We start from the raw sequence: 21845 nt of genomic DNA, 5'->3' as shown, positions 1-21845 counted from the left end.
AGGTAGTCACACACACTCTCTTAGCGCTCGCTGAGAATCACGCCTGACAAGCAAAGAAGATGCGCTAATAGATGCAATAGAAACATTTTTTTTATAAATGTAAATACAAAAAAAGCTTAGAGGGCCACACAGGTGATTTTTTAAGTCATTATGTAGCTAGTCCCCCAGTATATACAAGTGAGCTAGTGTTATCTTGGTTGACTTATTCCTTTCTATCTGGAAGTTTCTCCTCAGATAGCCATGTGATCTCAGTTCTGACCAGCTGAGATCTACTAGGGTTTATGTGTCACGTTTCTAGTCAATTACTCAATCTGTATTAGGCTTCTTTCACACGAGCAGATATCGGCCGGCCGTTTTCACGGCTGGCTGATATACGCTACGTTGGGGGTGAAAAAACTGGTGAACGGGCACACAAATCAAACGTCTGTGCGCCCGCTTATATGGCCTGGTGAGGCCGGCGCAAATGGTGGCAGGGTGGCGCTAAGTGCTGCCCCGCCCGTCTCCTCCCTTTGATGGCTATAAGCAAGGGGTGGGAGAGGCCAAGTACTTAGCTCCGATCATGTCCCACCCCTTGTCAATAGCCATACATTGAGGAGGCAGGGTGATGTTTAGCTCCTCCCCCACCCGCTCCCTCCAATTGCGCTGAACAAGCGGGGAGGAAGAGAGGTGAGCCTGCAAGGGGGTGAGGAGAACAGAGGGAGGGAGTTTAGGAGCCCATGCAGCAGCCGACATATTTTGGCCAAAAACATAGTTCTATATGTTTTGGGTCCCACGTAAAAACGTCTGGCGCTACATTGGCTTGGCCAAACGTTTTTAACTCTCACAAATAGAATCCAATGCATCAGATCAAAGAGCATATCGGCCAGCCGTGAAAATGGCCGGCCGATATGCGCTCATGTGCTCAAGAAGCCTTATGTCGTTACATGGGCCCTACCACTGAAACTGTGTAGAAGTGGACACAGATACTCCTGTCACAGCTAATGATGATGATCACACAGCTCCTGCTACACAGTTATAATAAGGGAGATTACTTTTCATCCTCCTGCCTGTATACTTATGGTTTGTAGTTCATTAAGGTGAATATAGAAGGTAATAATAATTAATCTACTTCCCCCTAAGTAGGTAGAAATGGTATAGACCCTACTTAATGCTGCATTGATGCATCATGACCTTTAAAATTATGGACTGGATTTAACTACAGTACAAACATGTTTTTCATGGCTAACCCTTTTAATTTGCTTGCCTCCCACCCTCCAAAGATTGTGTTGAGTATCCCTATTTCAAATACATGTAAAATACACTTTTTTTACGTTAATGGTACTTGTCTGCTTTTTACAGTCTTGTTTGTTAGAAAGGCCCTCAAATATAAGCTTAATCACAGGTTGCTTTTTGTAGCCATTGATCCAAATAAACTGATTTCCCAAACAAAGGAGCCCCTTTATTTACTTAGGATGTTGATGCCCTAACAGGTTATTCAAAAATGCTTTACACACAGAATGAGGCCTCGGTCACATAAGCGTATTTTTTGCACGCCTTCAGGCAAATACGTGAACGGGCAATGTTTCACATGCGCATCACATGAAACATTGCCCGTTCACTGGAGCTGCTGCACCTGGAGAAGTGTATCTGCTCTACGAGGCTTTAGCAGCGTGGCAGCACTCTCTCCCCATTTATCTCCCTTCGTCTCCTACTCCCATTGTTTAGAAATTTAAACTAAAAAAATTGGAATGCTTAGTTAATCTCCCCCCCTTCCTCCCTTGGTTTCAAACTCCCACAGAAGTCTATGTGATATAGAGGCTGGTAGGCCATCAGCCTTTTTGTGTATGTCAGGCCTTAGGACTATCTCAGATTCCATTTTATATTAGCCTATTCAGGCCTGGCTATAGTGTCATCCATTATGTGTGTAGTTAGATTGATAATTTTTCAGATGCCCTTTCACGCATTTACTCGCTCCTGCCAGTTGATATTTGCATTTAACAAGAACATTGTAGGTGTGGCTTGGGTGATAGCAGGATAGGGCATATGCTGCAGGTGCTCCTGTATCTCTTACCCAGGAAGCAGCTCTGAGGCACCGGAGAGGCTCCACATCGGAATCCTGAGGATGGCATGGGAAAGGGTAAGCCCCAGAGATCGCAAACACCAGTCCCGCATAGAGGAAAGGGCTCCATGGAGACTTTTCTCTGCGCCGGCAGTGAGACAGCAGTGAGACCTAAGATGGTGCTGGATCTCTCGAGATCTCGGGAGCAGGAGCGCTCCGATACGGACACCAGCTCTCAGCATCCAGACAGCTCTACCGGCCAAAAAGATGTTCAGGTCACAGCTGGGGGCAGAAAGAGACCTCTGGAAGGACTCACAGGATAGGCAGCAGTGGAGCAGGACGAGATGGAGGAGTCCCAGGAGGGGAGGCCATGAGTAACAGGGGCACTAGCCCCCATACACAACGCAGCACACTATCCCCATCAGCTCAACTCCAGACATCAGATGGGGTGATAGTCCCCACATGTGGCCCCAAACTCCTGCAACACAGTCTACTGCAGTAGACAGGAGTAGCATCCCCCCCTCTCCTCTGGCCCCAGTCACCAGCAACAAGTGCAGAGGGCAGCCCGATGCACAAGTGGGTTAATAATGCACCTAACAAAACAGAAGATAAAGCCTGGAAAAACGCATAATGGCTATTACTACTAAAAGCGACCTTGATGAGTTCTTTAAGAGACTTGAAGCGTTCAATAAACAAGCGTTAGAACGTATCCATACTGACATACAATATCTGGGTCACAGGGTCCTGCAGGTGGAAGAAACACAGGAGAGTGCAGAGGCCATTTTGGAATCTCACGGACAAGCTATTCAAGTGCAAGCAGATCAAATAGCAGGCATCATAATGTCCCTTGATGACCAGGAGTATAGGAGTAGAAGGAACAACTTGCGCATAAGGGGATTGCGGGAAGAGGTTGGAGGGACAACACCTGGACTCATGGAAGCAAACATTTTTCCAACAGCTGCTAGATTGCTCCCAAGAACACCCCATAGACATCGACAGGATCCAAAGAGCCTTGGAACCCAGAGCGACTGACCCTAACCACCCCAGGGACATAATTTGTAGAATCCACTTCTTTAAAGATAAGGATAATATTCTACAAAAGGCCAGAGAAAAAGGCAAGCTAAAGTACAAGGGTAGACCTATTTAGATACTACAAGATGTGGCATGCCACAGGCTCTTGCATGCTTGCGTTTTTCTCACGCGATATTGCTGCGGTTTTTTTATGAAAATGTCAATGGGACTTCCTAATGTTAAAAACGCATCGCACAAAAATTGCAATGCGCTTTTAACATTAGAAAGTCCCATTGACATTCTCGTTAAAAAACGCAGCGATATTGCAGCGTTAAAAAAACGCAAGTGGATGTGAGCCCTTAGAGGGGCACTCAAACCGCTATTAGCAGCCCTGAAAGTGCAAGGGGTTATTTACAGATGGGGATTTCCATTTTCCCTAACCACAAAAAAGGATGGAAAGACGTCCGTCTTCCATACCTTAGGAGATCTACCTAACCTATTAGGAACTTTCCAGTTACCTATGCTGTCATTACCAGACTGGCCTACAGTACCAATGGTCTTAGCACATATGGCCCAGGAGCAATGGCTGTCCGCACGCCCCAAATCGCATTGAGAGAAATGCACAGCAGCTGAAAGGGACACTTGAAATTTCAAGCCAATGCCACCAAGCAAAAGGTTGCTTGTATTCTGCTTGATGCCGAGAGATAATGTCCCCGCAGTTTATGAGAGAGTCCACAACTCCCGACCCATCGCAGCGGAAAAGTGATTTCTATTGGAGGCACTTGATTCTCCCTTTTCTCCATTTCCCTTTCCTGTGTGGACCCTATACAGTTCGACATAAGTTCAGCATAGACGTTAAAGATAACTGTTCTTTAGGACTTATAACCTGTGGTTCAGGTTTAAAGAAAAAACCCTACACTGGGTCCACAGTAACTTTTATATTTACCATGCCCATCTCAATTAATGCATATATTTTAGCCTGTTTCTTTCTTGTGCTGCCCTTCCTGTTGCCCTTTCCTTCCTGCTCCCATTTTTTCCTTCTCCCTCCCCCCCTCCCATTTAACCCTAATGGCTTTCCATGGGACTTTTGAGTTGTTTCTGTAACCTGTTCTGGGACGGGGCAACTTATAGGTGCCTCAAGAGTTTTAAACCAAGACTCCAGTTAAAGGGTCTATTGCAGTTTATCTTCCCTTCCTCTTCTTCACCCTGGGTCGGATGCAAGGAGACACACTAGTCTTCGTCAGAATCCTTCTACGCCCCACACAGGGTGACCAACTGCACTTTTGTGCAGACGCTGGCAGTGGGTAGGCCAGCAGTTCACTCTGGCAATAATGGCAGCTACTCAACGCTGCAAAAGGTTTTTTCTTACTAAACCTTTTCTGTTATACTCTTTCTTCTTCCTTCCTACTGTTCTGTCACCCCATCTCCCTTTCTCTGCATGTTTCTCCTCCCCCACACACTCCAGCCATCAGCTACGCCTCTTTCACTAGAAATCCCAAAGGCTTACATAACGTTTGGTACCTTTAATGTAAGAGTTTGAACAAACCTTCTAAAAGGGGTCAAATACTTGACCATCTAAATTGCAATAGGATCATGACTGCCCTTATCCAGGAAGCGCACTTCCAAGATTCCAAAATTCCCAGTTGCAAATCCAGACATTACACAACATGGCACCATAACCTGCACCCTGCGAAGAAATTAGGGGGAACATTTATTGCAATACATAAAAAGCTCCTTCATAAATTAATAACATCTGAAATGGACACTGAGGGACGGTCTCTCTTTCTAAAGATTCAAATATCTAACGAGGTATTAGCTGTTTCTAATGTTTACTTCCCAAACCAGGATCAGAAGCGTTTCGGGGTCCGGATGCTGGGGGTTCTGTCAGCCTTCGCTGATGGGTCTAAGATCATTCTTTGAGGAGATTTTAATGTTAGCATGGATCCAGCACGCGACTCCTCAGGGGGTAGGTCAGAGGTTCCCCTCACAATAATGACTGAATTTAGAGATAGCTAATCTTCGGTTAGTGGATCTGTGGAGGACTCTACGCCCAGGCAAGAGGGACTATAGTTTTCTCTCTCCTGTCCATAACAGCTACCATAAATTAGACTATATATTTGTGTCTCATGGGCTATTAGATCAAAGCCCCTCCTGCACAATAGGATCTTTTATATGGTCAGACCTTGCCATAGTTTGGGGATCCCTCAGGACGGCATGGGGAGACCAGATAAGTTTTAGTTGGTGTCTTAACGACAACCTACTGGACGACCCGATATGCCTCTTTGATATCCAGCAAGATATAAACAATTTTTCAACAATATTTTTTTTATTGGATATGCTTGAAAATACAATTAAAGCAATTGAATGTTGTACATCTCTTAAGAAAAGCATTGTATACATAGAGAAAATGTTAGTCTCCAAGCAGTTACATCGGCTAAAATTGCATTTGTAGGTTAAATCAAGAAAGAAGTTATGGAGCGCATATCAAACATTTTCATCATTTATGGGGGTAATGGGGGTAAGGTAAAAGGAGGGAAAGGAAGAGGAAGGGGAAGGGGGGGCGGTTAAGATAGGATGGGAAGGGAAGAGGTAATGGTGGGAGCATAGGGAAAATAAAAGGAATGGATAGGAATATTCAGGAAAGTCAATATTACAAACTTAATAGAGATGAGCGAACGTACTCATCCGAGCTTGATATTCGTGCGAATATTAGGGTGCTCGGGATGCTCGTTACTCGTAACGAGTACCACGCGGTGTTCTGGTTACTTTCAGTTTCCTCTCTGAGACGTTAGCGCGCTTTTCTGGCCAATTGAAAGACAGGGAAGGCATTACAACTTCCCCCTGTGACGTTCAAGCCCTATACCACCCCCCTGCTGTGAGTGGCTGGGGCGATCAGATGTCACCCGAGTATAAAAGTCGGCCCCTCCCGCGGCTCGGCTCAGATGCCGTGTGAGTTAGTGAGGGAAAGTGCTGTTCTATTGGAGTTGCTGTAGGGAGAGTGTTTGTAGTGAGTGTAGGCTTCAAGAACCCCAACGGTCCTTCTTAGGGCCACATCTACGTGTGTGCAGGCTGCTGTTAGCAGTGGAAATTTTTTTTTTTTTTCTCAAAATCGGCAGTGCAGAGCATTGCACCCGGTATTAGGGACAGAAGTGGTGCTTAGGCAGGGAGAGTGTTAGGAGTGAGTGTAGCCTTCAAGAACCTCAACGGTCCTTTCTAGGGCCAAATTTAACCGTGTGCAGTACTGTGCTGGCTGCTGTTAGCAGTGTTGCATTTTTTTTTTTTTCAAAAAATCGTCTGTGCAGAGCATTGCACCCTCCATTGATACTACAGGGACAGAATTGTGTAGGCAGGGCCACAACACAGTTATTGTTCATTGAATATCCGCAGTGGGGCCCTCCCTTTGCAAATTTGCGAAAAAATTATATTTGGCCTGCCTGTGTCAGTCCTAAGGTCTCCGTGTACGTGTGTGCTGCATGGAGAACGTACAAAAATCAAACGCAACCAGCTACGGTTTACTGCAGGCTTGCGCCATTGTCTTTCCTGACTGGCAAATACCTGCTCTGCCAGAGTTAATAACTCTGCTACACTAAAGTTGTGTGACACTTTTTCAGGGCCACACCACAGTTATTAAACGTATTGTTCATTGAATATCCGCAGTGGGGCCCTCCCTTTGCAAATTTGCGAAAAAATTATATTTGGCCTGCCTGTGTCAGTCCTAAGGTCTCCGTGTACGTGTGTGCTGCGTGGAGAACGTACAAAAATCAAACGCAACCAGCTACGGTTTACTGCAGGCTTGCGCCATTGTCTTTCCTGACTGGCAAATACTTGCTCTGCCAGAGTTAATAACTCTGCTACACTAAAGTTGTGTGACACTTTTTCAGGGCCACACCACAGTTATTAAACGTATTGTTCATTGAATATCCGCAGTGGGGCCCTCCCTTTGCAAATTTGCGAAAAAATTATATTTGGCCTGCCTGTGTCAGTCCTAAGGTCTCCGTGTACGTGTGTGCTGCATGGAGAACGTACAAAAATCAAACGCAACCAGCTACGGTTTACTGCAGGCTTGCACCATTGTCTTTCCTGACTGGCAAATACCTGCTCTGCCAGAGTTAATAACTCTGCTACACTAAAGTTGTGTGACACTTTTTCAGGGCCACACCACAGTTATTAAACGTATTGTTCATTGAATATCCGCAGTGGGGCCCTCCCTTTGCAAATTTGCGAAAAAATTATATTTGGCCTGCCTGTGTCAGTCCTAAGGTCTCCGTGTACGTGTGTGCTGCGTGGAGAACGTACAAAAATCAAACGCAACCAGCTACGGTTTACTGCAGGCTTGCGCCATTGTCTTTCCTGACTGGCAAATACCTGCTCTGCCAGAGTTAATAACTCTGCTACACTAAAGTTGTGTGACACTTTTTCAGGGCCACACCACAGTTATTAAACGTATTGTTCATTGAATATCCGCAGTGGGGCCCTCCCTTTGCAAATTTGCGAAAAAATTATATTTGGCCTGCCTGTGTCAGTCCTAAGGTCTCCGTGTACGTGTGTGCTGCATGGAGAACGTACAAAAATCAAACGCAACCAGCTACGGTTTACTGCAGGCTTGCGCCATTGTCTTTCCTGACTGGCAAATACCTGCTCTGCCAGAGTTAATAACTCTGCTACACTAAAGTTGTGTGACACTTTTTCAGGGCCACACCACAGTTATTAAACGTATTGTTCATTGAATATCCGCAGTGGGGCCCTCCCTTTGCAAATTTGCGAAAAAATTATATTTGGCCTGCCTGTGTCAGTCCTAAGGTCTCCGTGTACGTGTGTGCTGCATAGAGAACGTACAAAAATCAAACGCAACCAGCTACAGTTTACTGCAGGCTTGCGCCATTGTCTTTCCTGACTGGCAAATACCTGCTCTGCCAGAGTTAATAACTCTGCTACACTAAAGTTGTGTGACACTTTTTCAGGGCCACACCACAGTTATTAAACGTATTGTTCATTGAATATCCGCAGTGGGGCCCTCCCTTTGCAAATTTGCGAAAAAATTATATTTGGCCTGCCTGTGTCAGTCCTAAGGTCTCCGTGTACGTGTGTGCTGCGTGGAGAACGTACAAAAATCACACGCAACCAGCTACGGTTTACTGCAGGCTTGCGCCATTGTCTTTCCTGACTGGCAAATACCTGCTCTGCCAGAGTTAATAACTCTGCTACACTAAAGTTGTGTGACACTTTTTCAGGGCCACACCACAGTTATTAAACGTATTGTTCATTGAATATCCGCAGTGGGGCCTTCCCTTTGCAAAAAAGCGTAAAAATTATATTTGGCCTGCAGGCTTGCGCCAATTTATTTCCTGCCTGGGAAATCAAATCACTGGTAATACAGCATGCTGAGGGGTAGGGGTAGGCCTAGAGGACGTGGACGCGGCCGAGGACGCGGAGGGCCAGGTGACGGTGTGGGCACAGGCCGAGCTCCTGATCCAGGTGTGTCGCAGCCGACTGCTGCGCGATTAGGAGAGAGGCACGTTTCTGGCGTCCCCACATTCATCGCCCAATTAATGGGTCCACGCGGGAGACCTTTATTAGAAAATGAGCAGTGTGAGCAGGTCCTGTCCTGGATGGCAGAAAGTGCTTCGAGCAAGCTATCATCCACCCAGAGTTCTGCGCCGTCCAGTGCTGCAACTCCGAATCCTCTGTCTGCTGCTCCTCCTTCCTCCCAGCCTCCTCACTCCACTACAATGACACATGCTCAGGAGCGGGAAGACTCCCAGGAACTGTTCTCGGGCCCCTGCTCAGATTGGGCAGCAGTGGTTCCTCTACCACCAGAGGAGTTTATCGTCACTGATGCCCAACCATTCGAAAGTTCCCGGGGTCCGGGGGATGAGGCTGGGGACTTCCGGCAACTGTCTCAAGACCTTTCAGTGGGTGAGGAGGACGATGACGATGAGACACAGTTGTCTTGCAGTGAGGTAGTAGTAAGGGCAGTAAGTCCGAGGGAGCAGCGCACAGAGGATTCGGAGGAAGAGCAGCAGGACGATGAGGTGACTGACCCCACCTGGTGTGCAACGCCTACACAGGACAGGTCTTCAGAGGGGGAGGCACGGGCAGCAGCAGGGCAGGTTGCAAGAGGCAGTGCGGTGGCCAGGGGTAGACCGAATAATCCACCAAGTGTTTCCCAAAGCGCCCCCTCGCGCCATGCCACCCTGCAGAGGCCGAGGTGCTCTAAGGTCTGGCAGTTTTTCACAGAGACGCCTGACGACCGACGAACAGTGGTGTGCAACCTTTGTCGCGCCAAGATCAGCCGGGGAGCCACCACCAACAGCCTGACCACCACCAGCATGCGCAGACATATGATGGCCAAGCACCCCACAAGGTGGGACGAAGGCCGTTCACCGCCTCCGGTTTGCACCGCTGCCTCTCCCCCTGTGCCCCAACCTGCCACTGAGATACAACCCCCCTCTCAGGACACAGGCACGACCGTCTCATGGCCTGCACCCACACCCTCACCTCCGCTGTCCTCGGCCCAATCAAGCAATGTCTCGCACCGCGCCGTCCAGCCGTCGCTAGCGCAAGTCTTTGAGCGGAAGCGCAAGTACGCCGCCACGCACCCGCACGCTCAATCGTTAACCGTCCACATAGCCAAATTTATCAGCCTTGAGATGCTGCCGTATAGGGTTGTGGAAACGGAGTCCTTCAAAGCTATGATGGCGGCGGCGGCCCCGCGCTACTCAGTTCCCAGTCGCCACTACTTTTCCCGATGTGCCGTCCCAGCCCTGCACGACCACGTCTCCCGCAACATTGTACGCGCCCTCACCAATGCGGTTAGTGGCAAGGTCCACTTAACTACGGACACGTGGACAAGCACAGGCGGGCAGGGCCACTACATCTCCCTGACAGCACATTGGGTGAATTTAGTGGAGGCTGGGACAGAGTCAGAGCCTGGGACCGCTCACGTCCTACCCACCCCCAGAATTGCGGGCCCCAGCTCGGTGGTGGTATGTTCGGCGGTGTATGCTTCTTCCACTAAAGCACCCTCCTCCTCCTCCTCCTCCTCAACCTCTGTCTCGCAATCTAGATGTGTCAGCAGCAGCAGGACGTCGCCAGCAGTCGGTGTCGTGCGGCGTGGCAGCACAGCGGTGGGCAAGCGTCAGCAGGCCGTGCTGAAACTACTCAGCTTAGGAGATAGGAGGCACATGGCCCACGAACTGCTGCAGCGTCTGACAGAGCAGACCGACCGTTGGCTTGCGCCGCTGAGCCTCCAACCGGGCATGGTCGTGTGTGACAACGGCCGTAACCTGGTGGCGGCTCTGCAGCTCGGCAGCCTCACGCACGTGCCATGCCTGGCCCACGTCTTTAATTTGGTGGTTCAGCGCTTTCTGAAAAGCTACCCACGCTTGTCAGACCTGCTCGTAAAGGTGCGCCGGCTCTGCGCACATTTCCGCAAGTCCCACACGGACGCTGCCACCCTGCGCACCCTGCAACATCGCTTTAATCTGCCAGTGCACCGACTGCTGTGCGACATGCCCACACGGTGGAACTCTACGCTCCACATGTTGGCTAGGCTCTATGAGCAGCGTAGAGCAATAGTGGAATACCAACTCCAACATGGGCGGCGCAGTGGGAGTCAGCCTCCTCAATTATTTTCAGAAGAGTGGGCCTGGTTGGCAGACATCTGCCAGGTCCTTCGAAACTTTGAGCAGTCTACCCAGGTGGTGAGCGGCGATGTTGCAATCATTAGCGTCACCATTCCTCTGCTATGCATCTTGAGAACTTCCCTGCAAACCATAAAGGCAGCTGCTTTGCGCTCGGAAACCGAGCCGGGGGAAGACAGTATGTCGCTGGATAGTCAGAGCACCCTCCTGTCTATATCTCAGCGCGTTCAGGAGGAGGAGGAGGAGCATGAGGAGGATGAGGAGGAGGGGGAAGAGACAGCTTGGCCCACTGCTGACCGTACCCATGCTGCTTGCCTGTCATCATTTCAGAGTGTATGGCCTGAGGAGGAGGAGGAGGAGGAGGAGGATCCTGAAAGTGATCTTCCTAGTGCGGACAGCCATGTGTTGCGTACAGGTACCCTGGCACACATGGCTGACTTCATGTTAGGATGCCTTTCTCGTGACCCTCGCATTCAACGCATTCTGGCCACTACGGATTACTGGGTGTACACACTGCTCGACCCACGCTATAAGGAGAACCTTCCCACTCTCATTCCCGAAGAGGAAAGGGGTTCGAGAGTGTTGCTATACCACAGGACCCTGGCGGACAAGCTGATGGTAAAATTCCCATCCGACAGCGGTAGTGGCAGAAGGCGCAGTTCCGAGGGCCAGGTAGCAGGGGAGGTGCGTAGATCGAGCAGCATGTACAGCCCAGGCAGTGCAACAGTCTTTAAGGGCCTGGCCAGCTTTATGGCTCCCCAGCAAGACTGTGTCACCGCGCCCCAGTCAAGGCTGAGTCGGCGGGAGCACTGTAAAAGGATGGTGAGGGAGTACGTAGCCGATCGCACGACCATCCTCGGTGACGCCTCTGCCCCCTACAACTACTGGGTGTCGAAGCTGGACACGTGGCCTGAACTAGCGCTGTATGCCCTGGAGGTGCTTGCTTGTCCTGCGGCTAGCGTCTTGTCGGAGAGGGTGTTTAGTGTGGCTGGGGGAATCATCACAGATAAGCGTACCCGCCTGTCAACCGACAGTGCCGACAGGCTAACACTCATCAAGATGAACAAAGCCTGGATTTCCCCAGACTTCTCTTCTCCACCAGCGGACAGCAGCGATACGTAAGCAATACGTAGGCTGCACCCGCGGATGGAAGCTACGTTCTCTCTCACCATCCAAAACGGGGACATTTCTGCTTCATCAATCTGTGTCTAATATTCCTCCTCCTCCTCCTGCTCCTCCTCCTGAAACCTCACGTAATCACGCTGAACGGGCAATTTTTCTTAGGGCCACAAGGCTCACTCATCTAATTTTTCTAAACAATTTTTATTTGTTTCAATGCTCTTAAAAGCGTTGAAACTTTAACTTGAACCAATTTTTCGTTAAACTGGGCTGCCTCCAGGCCTAGTTACCACTTAAGCCACATTAACCAAAGCGATTAATGGGTTTCACCTGCCATCTTGGTTGGGCATGGCCAATTTTTACTGAGGTACATTAGTACTGTTGGTACACCAATTTTTTGGGGCCCTCACCTACAGTGTAATCATAGCAATTTGTATGTTCTTCGCCTGCACTCATGGTACAGAAGTGTGTGTGGGGTTGGCCTACACTTTAGCTACATAAATGTAACTTGGGCCTTGGCTATACTGCAGCTACTGAAATGGAACTAAGACTGCGCTCCCACTATACTGCTGCTTCAGAATTGTTACTGGGGCCTGTCTTGAGTGCTACTATTGCTGACATGGAACGAAGACTGCGCTCCCGCTATACTGCTGCTTCGGAATTGTTACTGGGGCCTGTCTTGAGTGCTACTATTGCTGACATGGAACGAAGACTGCGCTCCCGCTATACTGCTGCTTCGGAATTGTTACTGGGGCCTGTCTTGAGTGCTACTATTGCTGACATGGAACGAAGACTGCGCTCCCGCTATACTGCTGCTTCGGAATTGTTACTGGGGCCTGTCTTGAGTGCTACTATTGCTGACATGGAACGAAGACTGCGCTCCCGCTATAATGCTGCTAGTGATATGTTAGTGGGGCCTGTCCTAATGCTACGGCTGAAATGTTACGAATTATGGGCTCTGCCTATACCGCTGCTAATGATATGTCTCTGGGGTGTGGAAACAGAGGCTTCCCAAAGACATGATGGCGGCGAGGCCATTTCCCACCAACGCGGTTACTGTTAAGGTGCATATAACCACGGACACGTGGAGAGGACACGTAGTGCCTCAAAAACATCCCCTCCTCCTCCAACAGGGAAAACATTCTTGGCAAATGCCTTTGCAGTGGTTCGTCTGGTGGCAGTCCAAGAATTTCACCTTTACCGACACTACAAGAGAGCCCCCCCACCATCCCCCCGCCACGGCCCACTTAATCCTGGCCACATTCCGAAAACCAACAAAATAAAACCGCGCTACTAGGTCCGCAGTCACCACCACATTACCACCAACGCGGTTACTGTTAAGGTGCATATAACCACGGACACGTGGAGAGGACACGTAGTGCCTCAAAAACATCCCCCTCCTCCTCCAACAGGGAAAACATTCTTGGCAAATGCCTTTGCATTGGTTCGTCTGGTGGCAGTCCAAGAATTTCACCTTTACCGACACTACAAGAGAGCCCCCCCACCATCCCCCCGCCACGGCCCACTTAATCCTGGCCACATTCCGAAAACCAACAAAATAAAACCGCGCTACTAGGTCCGCAGTCACCACCACATTACCACCAACGCGGTTACTGTTAAGGTACTGTTAAGGTACATATTACCAGTCTGACTGGGGCATGCAGACACCTTGACAGAATGAATAGTGTGTGGCACATAGGTTCCCCATTGCTATGCCCACGTGTGCAGCTCCTGATGGCGGTGGCACAGGATTGGATTTCTCATTGCTTCTGTACAGCATTGTGGGCTATCGCCCCGCCCCTTTTAAAGAGGGTCGCTGCCTAGCCGTGCCAACCCCTCTGCAGTGTGTGCCTGCGGTTCCTCCTCATGGCAGACACTTTGGTGTGCGCTGTGGGGGGGAGGGGGGGCGGTTGGTCAGCATGTAACCCAGGAGAAGTGGCAGCGGAGTGTCATCCAGGCAGTGATTGTGCTTTGTTGTAGCTAGTGTGGTGCTTAGCAAAGGTATGCCATGCTAATGAGGGCTTTTCAGAAGTAAAAGTTTTTTTTTGGGGGGGGGGGCCCACTCTTGCCGCTATTGTGGCTTAATAGTGGGACCTGTGAACTTGAGATGCAGCCCAACACGTAGCCCCTCGCCTGCCCTATCCGTTGCTGTGTCGTTCCCATCACTTTCTTGAATTGCCCAGATTTTCACACATGAAAACCTTAGCGAGCATCGGCGAAATACAAAAATGCTCGGGTCGCCCATTGACTTCAATGGGGTTCGTTATTCGAAACGAACCCTCGAGCATCCCGAAAAGTTCGTTCCGAGTAACGAGCACCCGAGCATTTTGGTGCTCGCTCATCTCTAAAACTTAACTATCTAAACTGGATCTTCCAGAAATTATTTTGTTGAACAAGGAAAGCTATTAAACCACATGTTGTAGTATCGGGCAATAGTGTCATTACGTAGGGCTACAATTCTTTCATATATACTGTGTTCGGATATAAGTTGTGTTAAGTCTTTTATGGTAGGAGTGGATTTAGACTTCCAATTTCTAGCAATTAAGGATTTGGCTCCTAGCAGAATATGGCCAATACGTTTTCTTGATGTGGGAAGAATTTTCCCGGAGTCTAATAGCAGTAATGCCGTCTTTGGAGAGAAGGGGAGTTTTTGTTTTGTGACTTCTCTGATATGTTTATATATTTCTTGCCAAAAGGGGAGAAGGATTGGACATCACCAAAAGATATGTATTAGGGAGCCTTGATATCTGCAACCCCTCCAGCAGAGGTCATTAGATATCAAATTTCTCCTGGCAAGTATCGACAGAGTATAGTACCCCCGTGTCAATAGTTTTAGGTGGGTTTTTATCAGACTAGCTCCTTGTGATGATTGACTCACCCATGTGAAAGTTTTAAGCCATTCAGACGTAGGGATTTTTGAGTTTAGATCTTTTTTCCAATTGATAAGGTGACATTTTCCTGTGTTTCTCAGGTTCCCTGTGAGTTCGTGGTAGAAAAGCCTAGTTGGGAATTTTTTATTTAGAGTATTCAGAAAAGAGAGAATTAAATCTGGAACCTTTAATTCTAGCAGATTATAAAGCTGTAGGAAGGATGTCACTTGTATATATCTAAATGCTTTGGTTTCTGGCAAGCTATGTTTAGATGATAATGTTCCGAAAGTAATTAGGGCATTTCTAGTAAAGAGATCAGATACGTCTGTTAAGCTTTTTTTCCTCCATGTTTTAAGTTGTATGTTTGGTGTAAAATACTCCAGTGTTTCCAGGGGTATATTTGTCAAGGGTTTAGTTGTGTTTTTGTCCACATTCTTCACTAGGTATGTCCAGGCACCTATCGAGGCCTCCATCGGTGGAGATAGTTGTAGGGAATCTATATGTTTCTCTAGACGTGGGAATGAGGCCCCGATAATTGGTGCCAGCAACAAATTTTTTAAAGGTTTTTGTCTGTTGAATTCTACTTCTATTGAAGGCCAGTTAAGTTTTGGGTTGTATCGCACCCAAGGTAGCATATGGCTCAACAAAGTGGATTTGTAGTAAGATTCTAAGTTGGGGAGACCTAAATTTCCTTGGTATCTATTTAAGGATAGGGTAGATAATGTTATTCTGGATTTCTTGTTATGCCATATAATTTTAGAGAGCTGTCTTTGTAAACTGATTAAAATTTGTTTAGGGATCTGTAAAGGAAGTGTACGGAAGTAGTGGAGGATTTTGGGTAAGATTAGCATTTTGTAGATATAGACTCTGACTAGCCATGATAGCGGGTATGAGAGAAGGTGATCCAGCTCCTTCTGAATATTTACCAGCAGTTGGGGAAAATTTGCCTGGGTCAGGTCGGATGCAGGGAAGGAAAGATGTACCCCCAAGTAAGGAATGTTTTTTTTCCTCCCACAGGAATGGGAATTCTGTTTGTAGTTCTTTTCTTTGTTCATCACCGAGATGTATGCCTAAAATTTGAGATTTGTCAGAGTTTAGTTTATAATAGGAGATTTTTGAAAATTTAGAGATTATCGTTTGGGTTTACCTTAAAGATTGGGAAGAGTTTGTCAAAATTAAAAGGACATCATCTGCGAAGAGGCTGATTCTGTGCTGTCTGCCTCCGGCTGGGATTCCAATTATATTTGAATTTGTTCTAATCAATTCAGCTAAAGGTTCCATTATCATCGTGAATAATAATGGAGAGAGGGGGCACCCTTGACGAGTACCATTTGAAATGGGAAATGAATTGGAAAGCATGCCGTCTACGAGAACTTTTGCTGGGTGATTAGTATATAAGGCTCTAATTGCGTTTAGGATATTGCCTATAAATCCAAATTTTTGGAGAGTGGCAAATGTGTATTTCCAATGCAGTCGGTCAAATGCTTTTTCAGCGTCCAAAGTGACCAGAAATGCTGGAGATTGTGTATGTTCAAGCTTGTGGAGAAGATTTAGAATTCTCCTAGTCACGTCTGAAGCTTGTCTCCCCTTTATGAAGCCCACTTGATCTGAGTGGATAATTTCAGGCAAAATACTAAGAATCCTCTATGCTAGAGTTTTTGCATATATTTTAATATCACAGTTTAAGAGGGAGATGATATAAGTTAGTTTTCCGTTTTAGATATCTGGGTCAGGAGTTTGTTAATTGTTTGGGTTTTTTCCTTTTTGTGTTGTGCTCCAATTTTAATGAGAACCCCTCTTATAGGTCTAAAGTTTGAAGAAGAGGTAGGTTCTTTACCAGGTTTGGGGATTGTCACTATTACCGCTTCTGAAGATTCTTTAGGAAAATATCCATCTGAGATTCCCTGGTTAAAAGCTCGGGTCATCTAAGGGGCCAATAGTTTAGAGAACTGCTTTTAATACTCGTTGGAGAAGCCATCAGGTCCTGGGGCTTTTTGGGCTTTTGAAGTTTTGATTTTCTGAGAAGTGGAGAGGACTGTTGAGTGATTCCAATTGGGGTTCCGTTAAAGTAGGGAGTTGAATATTTTTTAAGAAATTCGGGATATCTGTATCAGCTGGTTGGAAAGTGTCCGCATCATCTTTCAGATTATAAAGCTTTTCGTAGTATTGATGGAAAGAGTCTATAATCCGAGATGGATGGTGTAGCTTAACCGATGGGTTTGAAGGGTCGAGAATAAATGTTATTTTGGCTTTTTGTACCTGTTTTTTGACTAGCTTAGCCATTAGTTGGAAAGTTTTATTATTGGACGCATAAAATGAAGCTGTTGAAGAGATAATTTCTCTATCGTAACTATCCATCAGTCTGGCCCTTGGTTCTTGTCTCAGGTTGAATAGCTCCGTATGAAGGAGCTCGGAGGGATTTGATATAAGTTAGTTTTCAGTTTTAGATATCTGGGTCAGGAGTTTGTTAATTGTTTGGGTTTTTTCCTTTTTGTGTTGTGCTCCAATTTTAATGAGAACCCCTCTTATAACAGCCTTGTGGGCATTCCATAGTGTAAGCGGGGAAACATCGGGAGTGTCATTGTTTTTAAAATATTCTTCTAGAGCGGTTTGTATAGTAGAATTATATTTAGGTAGCTTTAAGAGAAATACGTTATTTCTCCAGTTTTTTGGTCTTTCCCCCATATTTTCCATTGCGATAGAAATTGTTGTCGGTACATGCTCAGAACATGACGTTGAACCAATTTTGGCAGATATAATTTGGGGGAGGGTGCATTTGTTAACTAGTATTAAGTCAATTCTTGAAAAGGATCTATATCTAGGAGAGTAGTAGGAGTACTCTCTGGAGGAGGCATTTAAGCATCTGAAGGTGTCAAGTAAGGCTTCTTTATATAGCCATAGTGATAAGGAGGGGGCTGATCTTAAGGGTCCTCTTGAGGAGTCAAGGAGTTTGTCTGGTACAGCATTAAAATCTCTGCATATAATAAGGTTACCCACCTCGCATCTCCTGATCTTTTTTATCGTTTTATTTAAGAAGCGCACTTGTGCTTTGTTTGGGACATATAGATTTACCAATGTAAAGGTTATCTGGTTTAGGGAGCCTGTTAGGATCAAATATCTACCTCTCTGATCTATTTCTTGATGTGTTATATCTACTTGTAGTAAGTTTCTGAATGCTATCAATACTCCAGACTTCTTTTTTTGAGAAGAAGCTAGAAAAAGTTTTGGAAATTTTTTGTGGAATAGTTTTGGAGTAGCGGAGGCTGCGAAGTGGGTTTCCTGTGCACATATAATATCAGCATTTGTGTTCAGGGCCTATTTCCACAGGGAGGATCTTTTGAAGGGTGAATTTAGCCCATTGTGTTTAGGGAAAATATTGTGACAGGCATTATATTCTTATCAGGCACATGCAGAATAATAGAGTTTTTTCTGGAAGAAAATTTAAATGAGCTTCAGTTATCCGTATAACTAGACAAAAGGAAGTTTGCAAACTATTTTATCTGAAACTTTATGCCTGAGTTAGACTTTGTCTTAGTATGGAATAAACTTTACATAGAAGAAGAAACAAGGATGAAAATTTCAGTAAATAACTGTAGGTTGTACTAAGAGAAATGATAGTAGTTAAACTAACAGGGCAAAAGTCCTGCTCTGTATGGACGGAAAAGTTCGCCTGGGTATGAGCAACCGGGCGCACTCGTATATGGTGTTATCTGGGTCCAGTTATGTAGGAACCATATTATTTTAGAAGCCAGTCATGGGGTTGTTTCCTTGGGATTCTTGAAGCCTGGTGTGGGCGTTGTGGAGTGGACAGTCTTACGCCCCAATTTTTAAACAGCTGGACTGCCTCTTCTGGTTTTGATATGACGTGAGTTGTGTCTTCTTTGCGGATCAGAATCTTAGTGGGAAATTCCCATCTGTAAGGAATGCTAGCCTGACGTAGGGCTGAGGTGATTTCGGAGAATTTCTTCCTTTCCAGCATAGTAGCTTGGGATAAATCTGCATGTAGACGTATGTCGGAAAAGGGAGATGGAAGTTGATTTAATTTTCAAACCGCCGACATTAGCGCATCTTTTTCATGGTAAAAATGTATTCTGGCTATTATGTCTCTAGGCGTAGAGTCGGCTAGAAATTTAGGTCTTGGGGGCCTGTGAGCTCTGTCAATTATTAGATCTTGTAAAGATGTTTCAGGAAGAAGTGCTGACATAAGTTGGCGTAGATATTTCGGAATCTCAGATGTTGTGATAGACTCCGGCACCCCTCGGAATTTGATGTTGTTGCACCTATTTCTGTCCTCTAAGTCAGCAAGCTTTGATTTAATTTGGTTTACTTCATCAACCAGTTCATAATGCACGTCTATTAGCGAATTGTGTGATTGGGTAATTTCACCCATCTTATTTTCCGTTTGAGCTACTCGTTCTCCTATAGCATCTATCGTAGCAGTTAAAGATGCGTTCAGGGATAAGAAGCTCGTGAACGCTTCGGAAGCTGGTTGTGTAGAAGATGGCAGAGACTTAATATATTCTCTCACTGAGGGAGATTGATTAGAAAGAAGATCTGTTGCTTCATTTCTGGGTTTTTGCTTAAGTGGGCTAAATGACGGGGAGTCGTTTTTCTCTCCTTGAGGGGAAGATGGCGGCGCCATCTTGTTTGTGGAGTGTGAGTGGGGACTGGAGCGTTTTCCTTTATTATTATTATTATTCTGTGCTGGAGACCTGGTAGCAACACTCACCGCTCCTTCTGGTCTTCTCTCTGGTGTGGAACTGCCGGGAGAGTCAGAAGCGGCTCCCTCGTTCTCTCCCTCCTCTGGTGGCATAGCAGAGGCGGGCGGGGTGTGCTCTGCTCCGGAGCGCGGGACCTCCGCTATGGAGAAGTCATCCAGGCGCCGCGGCTGGGATCGGGAGGCTCTCCTATGGGACATCACCTCAGACAGTGCGGGTGAAGAGGCTTTTTTGGAGGTTGCCAGGGACCCAAAAATGCTTTGGTGTAGCTTACAGGTATGGTCCGGTATGGAGCTTTGGTTTCACTCCGTCATCTCCTTGCTCATCCAGGCCACGCCCCGCTATAAACAATTTTTAAATAGATCATGGGACGGACTCCACTCTGGCTCCCATGAAATGGGAGAACCTCAAGTGTGTGCTCCGGGGAAACTTTATATCCCACGGTACTCGACTCAAAAGAGACAGATCAGCAAAATTGAAAAGACTACTGACGCAACTAGACAGTCTAGAAACAACAAATGAAACAACCCCCCAGACCGTGCGGCGGTAGAAATTTCAACCATATGCAATGACATAATTAGCATACTAGACCAGGCCTCACTATGTCAGTGGGATAGAGCTAGAGGAGGATTATATGAGTTTGTAAAATGGTGTCGACATCGGAGTTGTACAGCCTTCAATCAGAATGTCTTCAGACGTCAGACAGTGGATTGGAAAGGGTTAAGATTAACCATAGCAAATTTTGAATATTAACATTTCTAGCAACAAGGAGGAGGCCATGAAATCAGCTTTTCCTTTTAAGTGGAAAAAAGAGGATCAAATATTTAGGAATAGTGATTTACCTCAGATGTAGAGGATCTCCAGAATAATTATAAACCGCTGCTGGAGGGACAGATTGCGGTCTTTGCTCCTCTCATGTTTTGGTAGGGTTAGTACTGTGAAAATGAACGCTCTTCCAAGATTCCTGTACATCCTTCAGGATTCAGTCATATGGGCGTTTGTAACGGCCGTTTTTCCGCATGTCAAAAAATTCTCACTAGATAGAACCAATGGTTTTCAATAGCAGCTGTCACATGTGTGAATTTTACATGCGAAAAAACGCCTGTGGCAAAAATTATAGGACACCGCTTCGCAGGACGCATGTAACTGCGTTCTGCGGCAAACCTGTGTTCTGTGTATGTGAAACCCCTGGATGCGACAGCATCCAGGGGTTTCACCTCGCACTTAATGGGGCTGGCAGCAGCAGCGCCGAGCCCATTGAGAACATATAGTGAAGATCGCGATCGCAATGAAGAGCGATGTTCTCCAATTAAATTCAATGGAGCCGGCAGTACAGCCGGCTCCATTGAAAGAAATGGGCTGCTGGCAAACGCTGCAGTGATTTTCAGGGAAGGGCTTCAAATATAAGTCCTTCCCTGAAAATCAATCCAATAATTTGGAAAAAATAAAAAAAATGTATACTCACCTGTCTGCAGCTGCCAGGGCTCAGCTGCGTCCAGCCGGCTCTTCTCCTACACTGCTCTGAGGATTTTTCAGCAGGTGGGAATTTAAAACCCCTGCCTGCTAAAAAGGGCTGCTCTGATTAGCTGAGCACTTTGACCAATGACAGCTGACAGCTGCCTCTGATTGGTCCCTACACTCAGCCAATCACAGGCAGCACTCACTCATTCATGAATAGAGCAGGGTTCAGCTCCCAGTGGCGGAGTGGGCCTTCCATGGATACTGGGCAGGGAAAAACATAAAAACGTAGGACTATCCCCATTTACTGAAAACATACTCTTGGCTTGGATAGGCTCGGGCTACTATGACGGGGCTAATCACTAGACCGGGTCCACTGACTCCCCTAGTGGGAAATCCTGAGCTCTCAACCTTTTTCTGGGGGGCAGCTATGATGACCATGCTGGTGACAGCTTGATCGAAGATGACCCCTAGAGCATGAGACATGATAATAGAGAGGAGACTTAAGACATTGAGGGAAATCTATGGGACTGGGAGACCCCCCACTGGGGCGTGGTTCCAATATCTGCAACTATGCCACTACATTAGATTCATTGGTGGGACTAGTTGTGCTGGAATTCCCCTAATACCTTTTGAGAGCCTTTATATAACTAACCCCACATCCCAAGGTAAAATATCTGAATTAAATAGGTTCTTGCTGGAGAGGACATGAGGGATAGGGGAAGAGCTTTAGAGAGAGAGTGGGAAAGGGAGCTTGGCGGCTCACCCTCAGAGGAGTCGTGGAAAAAAGCTTACATCTTGATGCACAAAATAAACATCTCCTGTAAACTACAGGAGTTAAATTATATGATCTTGACGAGATGATATAGGACCCTAGTAATGTTGGCCAGTATATTACCCCAATACTTGGACACCTGCTGGAAATTCCTGGTGGAGAGAGGTACTTATGTCCACATATGGTGGTTGTGCCCACTGGTTTCTCCTTTGT

This window comes from Eleutherodactylus coqui, chromosome 5 (genome assembly GCF_035609145.1).
Source record: "Eleutherodactylus coqui strain aEleCoq1 chromosome 5, aEleCoq1.hap1, whole genome shotgun sequence".
NCBI lineage: Eukaryota > Metazoa > Chordata > Amphibia > Anura > Eleutherodactylidae > Eleutherodactylus > Eleutherodactylus coqui.
This window is presented reverse-complemented; position numbering follows the sequence as displayed.